At 43.5% G+C, this 21,138-nt stretch overlaps 1 protein-coding gene across 1 annotated transcript in view; it reads left to right on the top strand.

Annotated features, from left to right (window-relative positions):
* Positions 1–21,138, top strand: part of LOC307003754 (uncharacterized protein) — a 239,208-nt gene that overhangs the window by 132,272 nt on the left and 85,798 nt on the right. The gene's annotated exons all lie outside the window — the stretch shown is intronic.

Raw genomic sequence — 21,138 nt, 5'->3', positions numbered from 1 at the left:
ATCCCTACAGTCTTTAACCCTCTGGGGTCTGAGGTGTTTTCTGGGTCCTGGAGGTGTTCTGACATGCTCTGACATTTGCGCTTATTTCTGTTACTTGTGACATTTTCATGGCTAAAGTCTTATTACACTGTATTCAGCACACACTCTGCTACAATAATATGTCAGCAGCATGTATGTAAAAGTTTGTAGTTTTGAGATAATGATGTTTATGCGTGGTTTGTGAAAAAAAAAATGTCACTGAAATAAGGTGATAATACCCATACTGATTATTTCTTCACAAGACTTTTCAAAATTGTATCATGTAGCCTAGAATATTTGCTTCAAAACTATGTGAAAATCATCCTGCATACTCATTCAGAAAAGACAATATATTGATTTAAAATTGTGTAAGAAAGCTGTATGCGAGGAGGCGTTAACTTGTTGTGTCTTGTAGGCATATACATGCAGTGCTGCATACAATAATAATAACAAGCCTATAGAAGCTAGGCAGCCTATAAATCGTTAAACACTTCAGTAACACTACACTAGAGTAAAAATATAATTGATTATCATATGTTACTTCAAATGTTTACAATTGTTATGACGTTATGAAAAATGAGATTGGAGTAAAAACATGCGTTTTACTTTAAAAACAGACAGCGCATGCAAGAGAACATTTACTGAAGCGATGAAGCTGCTGAATGTGAAGTTTATGCAACAATAACACTAACTAATATAATTCAGAATTATTTCTTACCTTAAAATCTTTGTCTTCAAATCGCGTTCTTCTTCTTCGGAAGTAAATAATATAATCTCGCGCGCGTCTTCCAAACTCGGCAAACAGCAGAGGACTGATGAGGTTAGGTGCATTGTTTTTGAGGTAATGAGCGCGATTTGCTTGTCTATATGTTTTGCGCGTGTGGGTGTGGTCACATTAAAAATAATGAGCAAGGGTTTGAGAAACTGGATATCTTGTTGGTTTTATACAAATTACTTAAACAGAGAATATGTGTTTTCTTTTTGAATCAGGTCATTTAAAACTACACACTTAAATGATTATAAAGATACAGAGCTCATAAATGTGTGACAAGTATTCGCTGAGTTTTGTTTGTTTAGGGACGTGCTCAAGAAAAAAAAGTTCACGAGACGGAGAGGCAGAAAGCACACCCTGTTTATTTTCTTTATTTTACAAAAGCACGTTTTGTTTTGATTGTAAGTGGACACATACAAAAGTAGACATCTCACAGATTCTTTTTTCATATTTCTTAAGTCTGTATGACCATACATGACGGAGTATTTTAAGTCTTTGTTGCTGCTATGTAAAAAAAAACGGTTAAGGTCATAGTGCACAGGTAAATGCTTCTGTAGCTTCATACAGATCTGCTGGCAGTTGAAAAGCTGTTCCCAACCTACTCATTGTGGCACAATGGTCTTCGTTAGAAAGCAGTTTTTGCCTTTACTTTACCAACGCCATACACAGCACTTACTGTATCACAGCCAGTGAAACAGTGAAGTCCAATCAGAGCATCTGTTATCTTATCACCTAGATGGCTCTGTATTTGCTGTACATGTATGGTGCGTTTGTTTTCTCCTTTACCTGTGATGTTTGCTCCAATTTCCCTGCAGAACGAAATGGCCAATACAAACACATCAGTATCAGGACTGTTGATCACAATATTTGTACTGTACTGTGAGGCATGCGCACAGTGAAGCAACAGCCGAGTGTCTGCCTCCTCCTGTATCGTAGACAGTGCTGGCTGTGGTAACACCTCAAGGTCTGTGCCACTGTTGTTTATTCTGATTACATGACACTCAGAGCCATGTCCAACTACCAATGTAATGTCCTCAATATGATCTATCCTAGACTTAGACCATGACTCAAAGAAAAACTGTTGCAGTTGGTCCTTGTTGTCACCACAAGACAAGAACTTGCACCATTGTTTTGGTGTTTTCTGGTCAGCTGAATATATTTTAGTCAACTGACATCCTTTTGTAGATCGTCTGTCTCGTTCCGCGTCGTTTATGCTAATCTGTTAGTAGGTATCAGGGACAAAATGCACAACTTTTGATTTACTTGCTTTGGCTGCGTTGATCAGGTACATAAGTACATTGTTGGCAAATCTTCCAAAAGTATTTTGGGGTTTCATGGCTTGTACTAGTGCCATTGCATCACACACCCAGGTTGAGCCATTAGGGATTTCAACTGGCTGGTGGATTTACTGACCCTTCTAGAAAGTGCATTAATTTGGCTTTGTCTGTTTTTACAATCGAGCCATCAACGTTTGCAATTGCTGCAGGCAAGGGCCCCAGACTATAGACCAGCATTTCCCCTATGTCTATCTTCCTCACTGTTCCAACCACAATAAGCCTTGCATAGAGATCTCTATCTGCTTTGATGGCTATCTCACGGCCTCTTACTTTGGTGACACTTGAGGTAGCTGTGTCCTTAAATGTCTTGCGTTTCATTTTTTTTTTAATGCGCCAACTTGGAATTATAAGGTTCTATCTGCATTCTGACTGGTTTTGAGATATTGAGCTTTAAAGTTTTTGCATTCCATTCGACTGTGTAGAGAGAACCTTTTTAATTTTCTAAATAAAAAGTTCCAAAATGTACACAACTTAAAAAACATCACAAAATGTAAATAAGTTGTCACGGAATAAGAATATGTGAAATAACTCAATTTTGACAAAAATGTCAGATAGAACCTTATAATTCCAAGGGGACGAATGGTGCATGAAATTCAACCTTATCTGTGTTGAGAGGTTGCTGAAAGAATTCAACAAATGCCTAAAGATGCAGACCCCAGTTTGCCTCTCGTGTGGCCCTGATGAATGATAGCAGATCCTCTACCATTTCAATGTAGGAACTCCAAAACTGGTATGTCTTGCATTCTTGTTGAATTTGTCATAGCCTTCAAGGATTGTGTTGAACACCTGTAATTCAATAATTACTTGACATATTTCTTCAGGAAAGGCATTTTGGAGGTCAGCAGCATCTTTTAAAGCAGCTTCACAGCAGTCTTGAGAAAGGGTTTCAAGGTAGGCTTGCCAGCGTAACCTGTGTAGTGCCTCACACATCAACTTGTGGCTTCGGATGCTTCTGTTATATTGATGACCTGTTATAACTCCCCCAACAGACCCAGCAGCAATAACATCAGCTTCCATCAGAATGTCTTGTAAGCCAGCATCTCCAAATCGCTTGCCAATACATGATAGGAAAGCCATGCATGTGTGAAACTCCCCCATTCTAATTGTAAGTCTTGCCTTGTATGTTTCACTCTTCCACCGTATCTCCTGAGCTTTGGCATAGATGGCTTGGTCAAAGACTAGAACTATCTACTGAAGTTGGAGTCTGTCTGCAATTTCTGTTGATCTTTTAAGGATGGTTTTTACAGTTCCTAATTCTGTAGGACTTGCATCAATCACTGGAAGGTACCCAAAGTTGGTTGGTGGTGGAATTGGATCTCCACGGATCACTGTGTTAAAACCAGTCCAAGAAGGAAGGACTTTGCCATGGACTGCAGTCTTCATCAGGAAGTAGGCACCATCTAATTTTTGTGCTGATTTCCTGGTAAGGATGTGGGTGTCTCGATTTAGTTCCACTTCTTTTCAGTACAGTTCAGTTCAGTTCAGTAATACTTTATTAATCCCCAAGGGGAAATTCTTTGTCACAATTGCCCACAACAATAAATATTATAAGAACATATTCTTTCAATCTAATGTTCCAGTGAACAAGGGAATAAATAACTAAAATATTACACATTCATTTTAAAACAGGTCAGATTAAGCAATTAATGTTGCACAGCAACAAAAATATTAAAAATTAAAAAAACTAACTGATGGTTCCTGTGTCAGACACTCAGAGGGTAGAATTATAAAGCTTAATGGCCACTGGCAGAAATGACTTCCTGTGGCGCTCAGTGGTACATTTTGGGAGAATAAGTCTTGCACTGAAAGTGCTCCTGTGTTTGAGTAGCAGCTCATAGAGTGGATGGGAGACATTACCCAAGATGACATTCAGTTTGGACAGCATCCTCCTTTCTGACACCACCGATAAGGAGTCAAGCTCAACCCCCACCACATTACCGGCTTTACGGATCAATTTATTCAGTTTATTTGCATCTGCCACCCTCAGTCTGCTTCCCCAGCATGCGACCGCATATAGGATAGCACTAGCTACCACCGATTCGTAGAACATCTGCAGCATCCTCCTGTCAATGTTAAAGGACCTTAGCCTCCTCAAAAAATAGAGACGGCTTTGGCCCTTCTTGTAAAGCGCTTGAGTGTTCTTAGCCCAGTTCAGTTTATTGTCTATGTGCACTCCCAGGTATTTATAATCCTCCACAATGTCGACGGGGACCCCCCTGATTGAAATAGGGGTCACCGGTATATATTTTTTCCTCCTTAGATCCACAACAAGTTCTTTGGTCTTTGTCACGTTGAGCTGCAGATGGTTCTGATCACACCATGTAACAAAGTCCCTCACCGCAGCTCTATACTCCGTCTCGTCACCCTTACTGATACATCCAACCACAACAGAATCGTCAGAGAACTTCTGAAGATGGCAGGATTCTGTGTGATAGCTAAAGTCGGTGGTGTAAATTGTGAATAGGAAGGGAGAGAGTACAGTCCCTTGCGGGGCCCCAGTATTGCTGATCATGATGTCTGATACACAGTGTGGAAGGCGTACATACTGTGGTCTACCAGTCAGGTAGTCAACAATCCAGGACACAAGGGGGGCATCCACCTGCATTGCTGTCAGCTTCTCTCCCAGCAAGGCCGGCCGAATGGTGTTGAAAGCACTGGAGAAGTCAAAAAACATGACCCTCACAGTGCTATCCGGCTTGTCCAGGTGGGCGTAGATGCGATTGAGCAGGAAGATGATGGCATCCTCTACTCCCAGTCGAGGCTGGTAGGCAAACTGGAGTGGGTCCAGTATAGATTTAACCATGGGCCGCAGCTGGTCCATGACCAGTCTCTCCAGGGTCTTCATCATGTGGCAGTGCCACGGGTCTGTAGTCCTTGGAGTTACTTGGACGAGGCGTTTTTGGCACAGGAATGAGGCATGATGTTTTCCATAACACAGGGACTCTTTGTAGACTCAGGCTCAGGTTGAAGACATGATGAAGCACTCCACATAGTTGGGAGGCGCATGCTTTGAGCACTCCAGGACGCACACCATCAGGGCCAGCAGCCTTATTAGACTGTAATCTCCTCAATTGTCTTCTCACCTGATCCAAAGTTAGACACACAGAAATCAGAGGTGGAGAAGAGGGAGAGTTGGAATCATCATGTTGAAGAGAGCTATTAGTCTGTGGGCCGGAGGATGGGGGTGTAAGAATATCCCCGGGGGATGGGGGAGGACAATGAGGTGGAGGAGGAGGATGGGAGAGTAGTTGGATTGAAGGTGTGACTGCTGCTGAGTTAATAGGTGGATGGAGAGAAGACACATTATCAAATCTGTTAAAAAACAGATTAAGTTCATTGGCCCTGTCCACGCTGCCCTCAACACCTCTGCTGCCAGTCGGTCTGAAGCCAGTGATGTTCCTCATACCGTTCCAGACCTCCCTCATGTTGTTCTGCTGGAGTTTATACTCCAGCTTCCTCCTATACTTCTCCTTAGCCTCCCTAATCCTCACTAAACATTTCCAAAATGTTCTGGGCCTGTTCTCTTCCCTCTGATGTATGTCTCAAGGTAAGTAAGGGGCGGATCAAGAGACCTCTTTCTTGTTTTCTGTAAACACTGATGGTCAGGGGTAGGTTCATTACATGGAATCATTTTTTAAATTATTATGCCATTTGTATTGTGTGTAGTGCCCTTACCAGACAACGTTTCCTCTACAAAATCATTATTGTCCCAAACTAGAGTTGCTTGCAACTTTACTTGCATGTTTTGGGGGATGTAAGTGTCACCACATAGTATTTATAGCTGTGCTAAAGCTGTGTCATGTTCAAGTACCTGTGAGTTAGAGGAACAGTGCTCAATACTATTCAATAAGCCTATCAGCTGAGCTGATCCTGTCATGTGTCTGACAGCCATGGCTAATGCACAATGTTTGGGCATAAGCCATCTCCCTTTCATTGTTAGCTTAATAACATCCTGGCCAATTGACACAATCTTCTCAGCCTCCTCTTCTCTAACATTCACTCTTTCATTGTCAGTAGAGGGATGTGTTGTCATGGCTGTAATCCATGCAATGAAATTGAATAGCTTATCTGGGAGCAGATTTGATACAGCTGACAACGTAAGTTGCTGTACTGATGGTGGCCATGTGAGTTTGGGTGTTGCCTTACACTTTTCAACTATGGTATCTTTCAGTGTCATGGCTGCATGGAACAAGAGGCGGTTTCATCTGTTTCAATTTTTTTTGTGTTGTCTTCATCTGATGATGAGGATGAAGATGCTGATGACAAAGATGATCCAGCTGTGGCAACTTCATCTTGGACTATTTCGTGTGGTGTCAAATCCTCAACATAGACAAAGTCATGCCTTGATAGTTTGTGAAACTTTAGAAAAGGATATTGCTTTTTTAGTCTCACTTTTAAGGAACCAGATTTGTAAGAGGAGATGTCAATTCCTTCTGTTTCATGGATACATTTATTTAACAGTGCATTCAACTTTGATAGCTTAAGCACCTTCCGCTTTCTTAGCAAACTTTCCTCCACCAGTGTTGTGCAGAAATGCTTGAGTCCAGTCTGAAACTGGCTGTTTCCTGTGCAGTCATGTTCATCTGTTTTGTACAGAAATACAGTGTAGTTTCTGTAGCATCTGAACATTGCTTCTGAGGCAACAAGGTCCATTCCACGTATTTGTAGTAGCAGATTTTCATCCCTGCGTGACTCCGCTGCAAGAAGCAGCTTACCAGCTGTCAGTGTTTCACATTTCTGAAGATTCTCCTTTACCCTCTTCCGGTTATATTTTTGGGTGAAATATTTATCACTTCTGCCTATTATGCACTGCCTTGGAAGGAGATGTGGTGCTCTTTTTAGATGACCCGGAACCTCTTTTGTGGTTGAGCGGAGAACTCTAACCTCTGTTGGCGTATTATCATTTGTATTTGTTGTGTAGGCTTCTTCATATAACATATTGTAATGGAAAAGGCTTCCAACTTTATAGTTTTACAACCTGTCTAAATCAAGTTACTGCTGTAATGGAAATTTTATTTTGAGTGTTTTACTTATAGTGTGTTTCAGTTAGAAGTGTTTCGAAAGTCCTCGAAAGAGGAACTGTCTAACTACCTTCTCATACCAGACACTCTCTGTATGTGAATGCCTATTTCTTACGAAAAAATAAAGCACATTTGTTTAATCTTTCGAGAGTTGACTTTGTCTCCTTCATTCATCTTTTAATAGGAATTATTTCCACAACACTGCTGAGCCCTAATGGTATGCTTTTATTATTCATATTAACACAATGTGTGATTACTGTATGCATTTTAATCTGGGCTCATCTAGTTACTTTTTTTTAAGTGCCTCATAAATGTGAATCCTCATTTATTAGACCGTGAACCAATAATTTTACTACACTGTTTACAACACTGCTAATCTGTTTCCCCAGGTAATCCCAGATTCTCAGCCCTGAGGTGAGACATCTTCTTAGCCTGGTCTGACTAAGCCCTGACACAGCTATTCTGCTGAAACAATGAAAATGCCCTTTTGTTTTTCACGGTTCATCATAAAACCCTTTTAATGTTTTGCTCATCTGATTGGTGAAGCACATTTTCAGTCGCTATATGTTGAAAAATGTGTCCACTAGATAGTATATCTATAGTAGCCTTTTATTAGTTTACCTTGACAAAAATGGCAATTAAGACAGTATGCCTGGCCTTTCTCTTAATACATCCATGGTCTGCCCGGGCAGGGTTTACATGGGCAGGGTTTATTTTTTGTGTGCATAGTTTTGGAGGGATCTATTTATTGTTGTTAATATGATATGTTAAATGTTCTACCTTTATATATTTATATTTATATATTTATATTTATATATATATATATATATATATATATATATTACTGCCATATATCATTACTACTACAAAAGCCTATAATAAATAATTGACCTTAATGTTATTACATTATATAATTATATCTGTATGATTTTTCACTATTTCTGAAATGTAAATATCAATAATTTATGTTTGGGGTTTAAAAGGATTCTAAGCATTTATACCATGATTTATCCAAACGTATGAGGTCAAACAACTACACTTAACCACTATGAAGGTGCTTTACAAACCTTCAACTTCATGTACTGTCTTTACTTTCTACTTGCTGGCTCTCTCAATATTTATTTTGTTAGCATACTGCATGTAGCATTCTCTATGGTAGCCAACATGAATTGGCACATCTGGAATGTGGCCTTCTGTGATTTCATATTTTTCCACAGCTTTTTGGGCGATTTGGCTTTCTTTTGTATCAAATTCACCCACTCTAAAGAACATTGTACAAACTTGATCCAACTTGTTACTGAAAAGGGTATGGTGTTTGTTGATGTACAGCTAGTAACATGCACACAACACTCCATATCCAAGATAAAGTGTCATATTTATGTTAGATATATAAATATAGGCCTACAATATAACATTACCACTATGTCACTCCCGCCCATTTCGGGGTCCTAGTCTGACCGTCTGCGATTGGTTGTTATTTTTAATGACGTAATAAACTACAGTCCGATTGGTTCAGCTACTAGAGCTAGCCAAGAAGATTGACAATCAAAACATACGACGTTTGTGAAAATATGTGATCACACCAGAATTGCCAACAAATTTTATTTGACTACATATAATTACTTGATATTGTACATAAAAGAAGGAGATCGATCAACAACACGAAAAATGTGTTCGGCCCACCGTCTAATTGAGGTTGTCACAGTGTCTGGTGGTTCCCTGGGTTTAACACTAGAGGTCTCAGTTTTCACGGTGTCTAGGCATTTTCACTACATTTCCCATAATCCTGTCTGTCACTGATTGTTAATTTCCTTCTGCTGTTTCTCGTCACCTTTTTTGCACTTGTGTATATATACCCTGTCTGTTTCAGTGTTTGTCACGGAGTCCTTGTATATTGTCCCCACACTTCCGTTCCTGTTTGTTCATGTTTATCTTGTGTTTTGGATTGCCTTTTGATTTCGACCCTTGCCTGGACTGTTGTGAGTATGGATTATAGGGATGGGAAAATGAAGCCTCATGAAGCAATGAGGCTTTCCCCTGACTGTTCCGGGAAAAGATTCAAAGCTCCGAGAGTGTCGAGAACAGCGCCATCTGGTGTTTATTTAAAATAAAGCAGCCAGAAGCCTTTGTAAGAAGCTTTGTCAGATGAAGCAACCACAACACGCTCCATAATTTCAATGTTATGTATACAAATAAAAGCCTTACACGTTTGTGTTCGATTTGTCCATTAAATAAATTATTTTTCCAACTAAAGTGTGACAATAAAATATAAAATGAGCTTATGATTGATTCAATAAGATCTAATGTAGGCCATACTCTCTCTCTCTCTCCACACACACACGCACACACACACACTGAATAAGGACATTGTGTGATAGGATAATCTGTTATTAAATGTGCCTATGACACTTGGCAGTGATAGTGCTTATGTAACTGTATGATAGAAAGGTGATAAAGTTTTTAATTATTCTGCAATGCCAATGTATATAGATGGTGGTAGATATGTTTCTGCATTCTCCAGTATTCAAGTGGATCTTCAGCTCTTTGTATGTTTGTCTCTGTAAGGTATTTATCCACTTCTACGATCGCATCAAAAGTGGCTTTTGAGCTTTGTTTGTGCTGGTCTACACACTGTCCAACAGAAGCCAAAGGTTTCCACCTCAGAAGTGTGAGCAGAAAAAAATTTGATTGGGAGTGACTGTACATGTACATTGACTGAATATAAGACACATCAACGGTCAACAATTATAAAATACAATAATAATAAATAAATAAATAAATATTTATTTGTTATTCTTCCTTTTTAGAAATGCAGACATACATTAGAAGCTATAAACTCAAAATATTCCCAGATAGGGGAAGTCTTCCTTTTTTTTTGGCTGTTGTCATTGCTTTAAATACAAACCCTTCACCAAACATCAACACCCTCCCCTAAGCCCACCCTAACCCCAAATACCATTACCAAAAAAAAACACCAAAAGTGCAAAGATTTTACAAAAACAAAAAGACACAACAACTATAAAAAAGAATAAGTAGTTTTGGTTATTTAAATGTAATGTATTGATTAACTTTCAAAGTACAGCACTCTCCTCACAAACCCATGAACCAGACTGAGTCAACAAGGACTCGTTAAGTAAGTCTGGGGTTCGAGCCTTCAGACACCCAAAGCGAAACGCGCACGTGATTGGACAGAAAGTGAGGCTTCATTTGTCATCGATCACGTGACTCTGGGAAACCAATACACACCCCGATACGGAGCTTCAATAGAAATTGCGTCGCATACGCGATACGCGCATCGAAGCTTCAGTGTCATACGTAACATCACTAACGGATTACCCTTTTAATAAAATACTGCACTTGGATCTTCTCGTCCTGTGTGTGATCGTGACAGAAGGACTCCGTCACACCTAGATCCAGCGGTATGTGTTCCAATTTCTCTTCCCCAGCCATTGAGCTGGAGAGGAGGGATTGTTTTGAGGGAACCCGCCTAGTTATTTTTCGTGGGACCCGGGGAGGTCACAGAGGAGGAGGTGGTCGAGAACAAGTCCAACACCACCCTCCACCTTGGCCCCCCTTCGTCCCTGGACTGGTGAGGGACGGATCAGAACCACCATCTCGCCATCACGGGCGGAGAAGGGGAAAACATCCGTCTGCCCAGCCAGAGTTTGTTCACGTCCCGTCTGCCCAGTCAGAGACTGTTCACGTCATGTCTGCCCAGTCAGAGACTGTTCATGTCACGTCTGCCCAGTCAGAGACTGTTCACGTCCCGTCTGCCCAGTTTGAGACAGATCTAGAGATGCCTATTGGTGGGGCCGCCAAGGCAATGATGGACTATTTGGAGCGTCTGGCTCGGATCCTGGACATGCCAGTGTCTGCTGTTCCAGAGCCGGAGCCAGTGTCTGCTGTTCCAGAGCCGGAGCCAGTGTCTGCTGTTCCAGAGCCGGAGCCAGTGTCTGCTGTTCCAGAGCCGGAGCCAGTGTCTGCTGTTCCAGAGCCGGAGCCAGTGTCTGCTGTTCCAGAGCCGGAGCCAGTGTCTGCTGTTCCAGAGCCGGAGCCAGTGTCTGCTGTACCTGAGCCGGAGCCAGTGTCTGCTGTACCTGAGCCGGAGCCAGTGTCTGCTGTACCTGAGCCAGTGTCTGCTGTTCCAGAGCCGGAGCCAGTGTCTGCTGTTCCAGAGCTGGAGCCAGTGTCTGCTGTTCCAGAGCCGGAGCCAGTGTCTGCTGTTCCAGAGCTGGAGCCAGTGTCTGCTGTTCCAGAGCCGGAGCCAGTGTCTGCTGTTCCAGAGCCGGAGCCAGTGTCTGCTGTTCCAGAGCCGGAGCCAGTGTCTGCTGTTCCAGAGCCGGGTCGGGTGGTTCCGATCCCGGTGGTCCGGAGACGGAAGAGGAGAAGGAGAAGGACCTCTTCAACGGACCGTCCAGTGGTTCCTAACCCAGAGACCATCCCAGAGGTGACTGCCATCCCTGACGCGCCAGTTAGGCATGCTGCTCTGCCGGCTCCGCCCGAGCTGCTCGCCCTGCCGGCCCCGCCCGAGCTGCTCGCCCTGCCGGCCCCGCCCGAGCTGCTCGCCCTGCCGGCCCCGCCCGAGCTGCTCGCCCTGCCGGCCCCGCCCGAGCTGCTCGCCCTGCCGGCCCCGCCCGAGCTGCTCGCCCTGCCGGCCCCGATCCAGCTTCACGTCACGCCTGCCGAGCCTGTTCCGGAGCCGGTGCCCGTGTCTGTTGCAGTTCCTGAGCCTGTGGTGTCTGTTGCAGTTCCTGAGCCGGTGGTGTCTGTTCCAGTTCCTGAGCCGGTGGTGTCTGTTCCAGTTCCTGAGCCGGTGGTGTCTGTGACTGTTCCTGAGCAAGGGTCTGTCTCTGTTCCACCTTGGTCTTCACCGCCATGGCCGCCCGAGTGGTCGTCTTCACCCTGGTCGTCTCCGCCGTGGCCGCCCGAGGGGTCTTCTCCGCCGTGGTCGCCCGAGGGGTCTTCACCGCCGTGGCCGCCCGAGAAGTCTTCACCGCCGTGGCCACCCGAGGGGTCTTCACCGCCGTGGCCGCCCGAGGGGTCTTCACAAACCGTGGCCGCCCGAGAAGTCTTCACCGCCGTGGCCGCCCGAGGGGTCTTCACCGCCGTGGCCGCCCGAGGGGTCTTTACCGCCGTGGCCGCCCGAGAAGTCTTCACCGCCGTGGCCACCCGAGGGGTCTTCACCGCCGTGGCCGCCCGAGGGGTCTTCACCGCCCTGGCCACCCGATGGACTGTCTGCTTCGCCCTGGCCGCCCGATGGATTGTCTGTTTCGCCCTGGCCGTCGCTTAAGCCGTTCCCCCTTGTTCCTGTTCCCCTCCATGGACCTGGCCCCCCATCCCACCCCCTGATCCTCCACCTTTCCTCCTCCCGCCTGGACTCTTGTTTTGTTTGTTTCTTGTGGTCTTGGAGCCGCTCCGTAGAGGGGAGGTTATGTCACAGTGTCTGGTGGTTCCCTGGGTTTAACACTAGAGGTCTCAGTTTTCACGGTGTCTAGGCATTTTCACTACATTTCCCATAATCCTGTCTGTCACTGATTGTTAATTTCCTTCAGCTGTTTCTCGTCACCTTTTTTGCACTTGTGTATATATACCCTGTCTGTTTCAGTGTTTGTCACGGAGTCCTTGTATATTGTCCCCACACTTCCGTTCCTGTTTGTTCATGTTTATCTTGTGTTTTGGATTGCCTTTTGATTTCGACCCTTGCCTGGACTGTTGTGAGTACGGATTACCCTTTTAATAAAATACTGCACTTGGATGTTCTCGTCCTGTGTGTGATCGTGACAGAGGTAAGCTGTAGTGTTAAATTGACTCCCTCAAATTCAAAACCATTGCCTAATTCTTTTATTTCACAGATGAAGTCTATGAGATACTCATCTAGGTTTACTAGCACCACAAAATAAACCTATTGTCACAGGTTCCTCCTGCACCAAGTTTTGCACAGTTCCAAGAATAGGCCAGAATTGAGTTGCTGAACTCTTGAAGAGAGGCAAACCATCAATGTTCAACTGGAGCTCCAAATTGCTCATGTTCCTCAAAATGTCCATGTTCTTATAGAGTACCCCTGAAATGGATTGCAGTAGGCCAAAATAATAATACTGGCCACCAGCCTTGCTCTGTATTTCAGTTCTGCTGGAATGCACTGTTCCTAACAGTGTCCTGGCATCTTTTGGCAGATTCAAATCATGCTCACGGAGGATATGGAGTAATGAATTTAGTGCCTTGTGTGTTATTTTATGTTCTGTTGCCCAGGTGGCCAAGTCATCATCCAGGGAACTTGGATGCAGTTCAGACTATGTGTCTGTGTCAGATTCACTGCTATATAGCGCACTTGCCATGGTGACGTATTCAGGCTCATCAATATGGAAAAGACAATCCAAAAGTTCATCATCGTCATCATCCACGATATTGCTTTTGTCACTGTGCATGCAACCACTCCTCCCTCCATGATGGTGATAACACTGCTTGCAATGACTGCAGTTGTTTGTCAACTTTAGCTTTGGCTTTTCTTCGCAATGTCCAGTAAGATTGTTTTTTGCAAGCCATGGTGCTAAGACATTAACATAAAAAAGTGCATTGTAATAACCTGTCTGTGACGTAACACCGCTTTGACTGTCGGGAAGAAGTCTGCTGCAGAGTCCGCATCAGTGCGTCCAATTGTATAGGCTCTTTATTACTCGGTAGCCTACTCTCAATGTGACAATTAATTTATATCTGTACAACTAAAATCATTACATTTAACTTTGTAAGTATCAGTACTACCTGACTTAATATTTTTTTTGCAGTGCATATCATAACATCATTGCATATAACACCAGTCCACTAGACATTGACAAAATTGCAATGGACAGAACTATAGCCTACACATGTTTATATAGTTTCTATCTGACTCATGTACGTGTTGTTTCTTTGTTTTTGATTTGCAGATGATGTTTTTTTTTTTTACATTTCATTATATGTGTGTGTAAATATCTTGTTTAAAATAAAATGTGTATATAGTTTCTTGTGACATATTTGATAATAGTTAGTATATGAGATATTCACATTTATTAAATTATTATAATCTCAAGTCTTAGAATTTTCATGTTCATGATTATTACATTTTCTGAACAATGCAATGTTGTAATATATGTTAAATTTTATTTTAAAAAATTAAAATAAATGTTTGTGGCTTTTTATATGTATATACATTTTTATTACAATTTATTGTAATAATATTATATTCATTCGATTCTTGTTTTTGAATTTTTTTTATAATATTACTATTCGGGTCATACAATAAACAATGTAAATATTTTCTCATGATATATTTGATAATAATTAGTATATGATAATATATGTCCTATTTACATTTATTAAATTATTATAGCCTAAGCTCTTTAGTTTTAGAATATTGCAATGGACACACTTTTAATTTAACATTGTGTCACGGTATGCAGAGAGCGAGAGAGGACCCAAAATACGAATAGCAGGTAAAGTCTCTTAGGTAAAAGAAATTAGGCAAAGCCACAATGGCCGTTTAACAGAGGTTCTTTACAAAAAGATATTCAGGCTGAGACAGCGAGATGCTTAAACGGCAGGTCCGGTAGGCTCATGAGAGACAACACCAGGGGTATTGGTGAGGCGTCGGACCTTCAGCAACTCTCCACAGAGAGAAACTAAGCAAAGCACAAATAGGTAACAACCAGCTGCAGGTAACTACCCGACAGAATAGGACAGGACTGGTCAAATAATCTGAACATTTAGACACAATGAACAGCAACATACATGACAGTCAACAACAATCCGACAGGGAAGAGTATGAAAAGAGGGCTAGAAATAGAGAGACTAATGACAGGGGATAGAGAGCAGGTGTGAGGATGATGGGAGAACGAGGAACAGCTGATGGGAATGAGTGAGTGATAATGGGTGTGAGTGAATGAGCGGAAGAGAGTGAGAGAAATAGGGAAAGGAAGAAGCCAGCAGAGGGAGGTAGAGAGAGAAAAAGAGAAAAGAACCAGGATCATGACACATTGGTTTTCATGCTAAAGGTTCATAATAAAACATTCTCATATTTGTCCATAAAAAGTTATTAAATAATATTATCCTCTCAAAAGTAATTATATATTATCCTCAAAAAAAAAAAAATCATTTTTTTATCTCCTTACTTTTTACATCACATATTTTAGTAATTATCATAAATTAGGTATCATTTTAAAGCTTACGAACTTAAAATTCATTCTGTGAAACCCGTTTTGAAATTGGTGTTGCGTGATCATTGAAATGGTAATCTAAATTCTTTTGGCGGGCTCCTCCCCTATTGGGCGTCGTCATGTTACATAATTTACAATCAAAACCTTCTTTAATCTTGACAAAACACTTATTGTCGGAAAGATCTGATTCTCAAGGTTCCAAATTTTGTGATAGAAGAGATATTTGGACAGAAATGTATACATTTGTTATGGCACAATGCATTCAAATTTTTTAATGAAATGTATGTCACCTGGTGGTTGTTTTTGGTATTACGCCTAAACAAAATCTCATGGGAACTTGCATTTTTGTAAATTAACTTTAAATGTGGAACACAACTTGGATACACATATGGCTTTCATTTTATAGTAAAAAAAAAAAAAATATATATATATATACAGTGCCCTCCACAATTATTGGCACCCCTGTTTAAGATGTGGTCGAGGACTTCTAAAAATTATCCTTTTTTTTTAAACAACATAGAACCCAAATGCAAAAAAAGAGAAAAATCCAACCTTTTATTTAAGTACATTACTTTGGTGGTAAAAAAAAAAATCACAAATTTAGAAAAACAAAAACTTGAAATCATGTGTCCCACAATTATTGCCACCTCTGATGTTAATACTTTGTACAACCCCCTTTTGCCAACAAGACAGCACTTAATCTCCTCCTATAACATTTCACAAGATTGGAGAACACAGAGAGAGGGATCTTTGACCATTCTTCTTTGCACAATCTTTCTAGATCATCCAGTGTCCTGGGTCCTCTCTTATGCACTCTCCTCTTTAGCTCGCCCCACAGGTTTTCGATTGGGTTGAGGTCTGGGGACTGAGATGGCCATAGGAGGACCTTGAGTTTGTGACTGCTGAACCATTTTTGTGTAGATTTTGCCACATGTTTTGGATCATTATCCTGCTGAAAGACCCAATGACGACCCATCTTCAGCTTTCTGGCAGAGGCCATCAGGTTTTTATTTAAAATGTCCTGGTAGTTCAAAGCGTTCATAATGCCATGCACCCTAACAAGGTTCCCAGGGCCTTTGGAAGAGAAACAGGCCCACAGCATCACAGATCCTCCACCATACTTCACGGTGGGCATGAGGTGCTTTTCGGCATACTCATCTTTTGTTTTACACCAGACCCACTTAGAGTGTTTGTTGCCAAAAAGCTCAATCTTAAGGCTGATTTATACTTCTGCGTCGGATCTACGCCGGAGCCACTACGCTGTAGGCAACGCGTTGGTTTTCGTTTATACTTCTGCGTCGTTGTCCGCGTTGACGCGCAATTACACATGCAGAGGGAGCGTGTGAAACCCGAGGGAGGGGTTCTAGCAGACCAATCACAGCGCTTGCGTCCGCGTAGAATTGACGCGTTGTTACATTTTTGGAGAGGTGCACGTCAGGGTACACCGAAGGGTACGTGCGCTACACACAGCCTACGGCGTAGCTACGGCGTCAGTTCGACGCAGAAGTATAAATCAGCCTTTAGTCTCATCTGACCAAAGCACACGATCCCAGTTGAAGTCCCAGTGCCGCTTAGCAAACTCCAGACGTTTACGTTTGTGAGTGTTAGTGAGAAAAGTGTTTTTTCCTTGCATGCCTCCCAAACAGCATGTTGGCATGTAGAGAGCATCTGATGGTTGTTTTGGAGACTTTGTGACCCCAAGATGCCACTCTTTGATGCAATTCTGTGACAGTGAGCTTAGGACTTTTTTTTACTTCTCTTACCATCCTCCTCACTGTGCGTTGTGGCAAGATAAACTTGGGACCTCTTCCAGCCTTGTTTGTCACTGTTCCAGTTGTTTTAAACTTCTTAATGATTCCTCTGACTGTAGATACGGGCAAGTTAAAAAACAATAAATTACATTTAGATTTAATCATTTAGCAGATGCTAAAATCCAAAGTTACAACTTACAAATGAGGAGAGCAATAGAATAAATCAAACCAACAATAGGGCAACAATATGTAAGTACTGTAGCGACAATGACATCCGGCCAGCTGCTTGTCAAATTAGTGAATCGTGATTCTCCAAACACTTCATTCATTGTCTGAACAGACAAGAGGTTTTTGTGGCTCCCCAAAGAAACCAGCCCCCAAACTAGCTGCCCCCGCAGCAAGCCACACGTCCCTCCCGCGGACAACCCACCAGACATTATCAAATCGCAACCCATGAACCTTGCTGTTACATCACCAAATAGCAGCTTCACTCACTCCCTCCATGCGACTGCCCCCCAGAACACTGTTTGTCAGTCACCAACTAGTGAACTCATTGTTGCATCACAAACTGACAACACCTCTTATTCACTCCGGCTGACAACAACACCTGCCGAACAGGACTGCAGTAGCTCTCACAACAAGATACCAGACAGTGCTGTCGTGATAATCAACACACCAGCCCCGATGCCAAAGTTTCTGGGAAACCTTCTCGAAAGGGGGGTGGCCAGGAAACCCTACCTAGCCTGCACTTTGGAAAAGCAAGTGAAACTTGAAGCCTTGATAGACACAGGAGCAGACATCACTGTGATCTCATCTCAACTTTTCAAAAGACTCAAAGTCGAAGCTAAGAGACAGAATCGAACTCTTGAATCTCACACTTGTGAGCTAAATGTGCATTCATACAGCCAAAATAACATCCGGTTTGAACAGGTGACCCTCATCCACCTGTCGATCAGTTCTATGTCGCTGACTCACCCTGTGTACGTTTCACCAATGAACACTCATCCACTCCTCGTTGGCAAAGACCTGCTGGATCGTTTCGAGCCTTTACTGGACTTCAAAAAGCGAACTCTTTGGGCTCAAGTGCGAGAACCTCTCCCCATTCAAACACACAGGTCATCCGAGCCAGACTGTCAGATCACAGAGGTCACGAGACTTTCCACAGAGCCAGACTGTCAGGTCACACAGTTCATGGGAACTCCTACAGCCAGCCACAACGACACAGACTCAGCACCAGGTCAAGTTTCAAGTTCGCTACCCTGCACCTTCCAGCTCACCAAAGACTTTAACACCTGCTGCCCCGAGGTCATTACTGACCTGCAGCTACATGACCAAACTCATGCCCGCGCCATGCCTGGCGCACTAAACGGAAAGCGGTGGTCACACCCGACCCACCCACCCGCCCTCACAGTTGCAGCGACTACACACTGCATAAGACTTTTACAGGCTACACTGCCTAACCCTGAGCCGCTTACGCTGGCTCCGCTGTCTGCAACACCCAACATAGCGGACATGCGAGCTTCTGACACCACAACAAAGACTTTGTATTGCCGCCTCTCGACCCCCACCTACCACCCTCGCACGCCGTCTACACTCACTGACAGCCAGTGCCTCAAACCACTGCATAACATGAAAATGCTCCATGCACGGGCCAACATTACGGGTCCTGCACCCGTTGACATCACAGCGCGAAAGCTTGTGATGCCCAAATGCAGAAGGGGGGTCATACCAATGTGTGCCCAAGAAGCACCATGCGTGGTACACCACAGCACCAGAGCCACTGACGAGACACAAGCGACAGGCCGGCAGCAAGATGTGGCAAAACATGGACCAAGGCGAGCTAAACCTAGCCGCCGCCCACAAAGAAAAGGACTGGCCTGTCCAACCAAAGACAGCCCTCGTTTGCCTCTTCCTTCCCTTTCTCTCTCTCTCTCTCTGTTGTCTGTACCAGGTTGCTGCTGTGGTTCGCCATGCTGTGCTGTCAGCCAACCAGAGGACAGCTGCCACCGAGAGAACAAAGTGAGACTCCTGATCATCAAGTCAAACCAAACCTACAGGCTCAAAGACATTGTCAACATCGGGTCCTGGAAAAGCAAGACCCAGTTCAAGATATGCACTCCAGACGTGGTGGCCTACCATGACAGCGACACCCGGCTGTACCCGGCCCCAAACCTGCACGGGTGCACCTTGACCAAAGACATTCACTATCTCTGCCCTAGCAAGCCCTTCCTCAGAGACAACACTGAAGGAATCTGCGAGTTGCAACCCCTGGTCAGCCACACACGCTGCCCTGCTGAAGCTAAGCCTCGCACAAAAGTCACAGAGACCCAAGCAGAGATTGTAGGTGAACAATGGCTGGCTAACACACCTGCGCACACAGCCACTGTCACTCACAAAAAGCATGATACAACCAGCCGTGTCAAGCTGCTCAACCAGAGTACGCCGACTCGAGTACCGACAGGTGCCATCTCACACCTGGGTAACCGGTCATGGTATCATCTTCCGAGCAAAGTGTACCAGACAGCACTGGAACTCCCATCCTTTAAGAACTTCACCTTAGATCCAGAAGTAGACCCCTGGTTTGAGAAAAAGGGGTCCCAACTCATGAACATTGCTCCTGTCAACACAACCCTCCAAGCCTGAATACCGTACCTGGGTCCAAACCTGGACCACAGCTGATACTGTGTTGTATCTCTCCACGGTCACCAACCACGCCCCGACGCTCGTCTCGGCCTTCATCCTGCACCAGACTCAACGAGATGCAAACATCCACAGTCAAGCTCATGAACGCTGTGTCGGGAGGTTTCACACGGAATCCCCGGAAAGGAGGTGCCAAGCCATCGACCACCTCAACCTCATTTGAGCTGAACCATCAGCCTAGCAACCACCTGGCATCCATTGTGCTAAGTTGTTGTTCGATGAAGTCCATCCCCCGACTTAATCGAACAAAAAGGGGGAATGTAGCGACAATGACATCCGGCCAGCTGCTTGTCAAATTAGTGAATCGTGATTCTCAAAACACTTCATTCATTGTCTGAACAGACAAGAGGTTTTTGTGGCTCCCCAAAGAAACCAGCCCCCAAACTTCCTGTCCAAACACATGCATGAGCACGTAACCGGACACTCACATGCCATAAAACAGAAGAAACCCTGTTTTTCTATCACCCTCTGGAATGTACGCATACACGCACACACGTAACCGGACACCCACATGTCTTCACACAAAGAAAAGGACTGCTACCATAGTCACTCTTAAATGTACTAAATATATCCCTTTTTGTGTTAAGATGTGTTTATAAACCATAGGAAAGCATATATATGTCCTAGTGTAACATTAATCGAACTGCAAATGTCTATACTAATGCATAATAATAAAACGCTGTATTGCTATAACCTCAGGAGGATGTGTTTGATATCTCTGTAATTCTCTAAATCTAACGGGGTCGAATTCCGATAGCAGAATGCAGTAATGTACATTGTTTTACACATTTCATATTTCTGGAGCCGAAAGGTTTAAGTCAAACACTTTTGTAATTCAAGCCAGAAGGATGTTCCCAGCAATCAAAGGAATCTTCGCGCTTGCAAATCTCGGCAGATGATTTGCCCTTCCTGAAAAACGGGGCGGAGAAAGGATTCCCTCTAAAGCCAGAACTTCCCTCTCAGCTCTCTTGCTGCCTTCATCCCGGCCTCGTCATGTGAACAGTCTGCTATCCTGAACTCCTTTTGGAGTCTCCGTCTCCTTTTATTTTCTTTATCCAAGTCGTTTGTTTCATTTTCAAATTCTCCTTTGTTCGTTTCCACCTAAGAGTCAAACGAACTAAGCCTGAATTTCCTCAGCAACTTCACTTTCAAGAAGCCTTCAAATCTCCCGCGATCTGCCTGCTCCGAGGACAAACGAGAACGCGCCCTGCTCCGAGGCTTCACGAGAGAACGCGCCTCAGCACGAGAACGCGCACTCCCCTCAGACTCAGACTCACACACAAGCGAACTTTGCAAGTATAACTCCCACGAGTTTTAATGTTAAGGTTTGTTTCATTGTTGGCTCTCCAA

The sequence above is a fragment of the Phoxinus phoxinus genome, assembly GCF_949152265.1.
Source record: "Phoxinus phoxinus genome assembly, chromosome: 9".
Classification (NCBI taxonomy): Eukaryota; Metazoa; Chordata; class Actinopteri; order Cypriniformes; family Leuciscidae; genus Phoxinus; species Phoxinus phoxinus.
The sequence above is the reverse complement of the archived record's forward strand: the minus strand, read 5'-3'. Positions and strand labels throughout refer to the sequence as shown.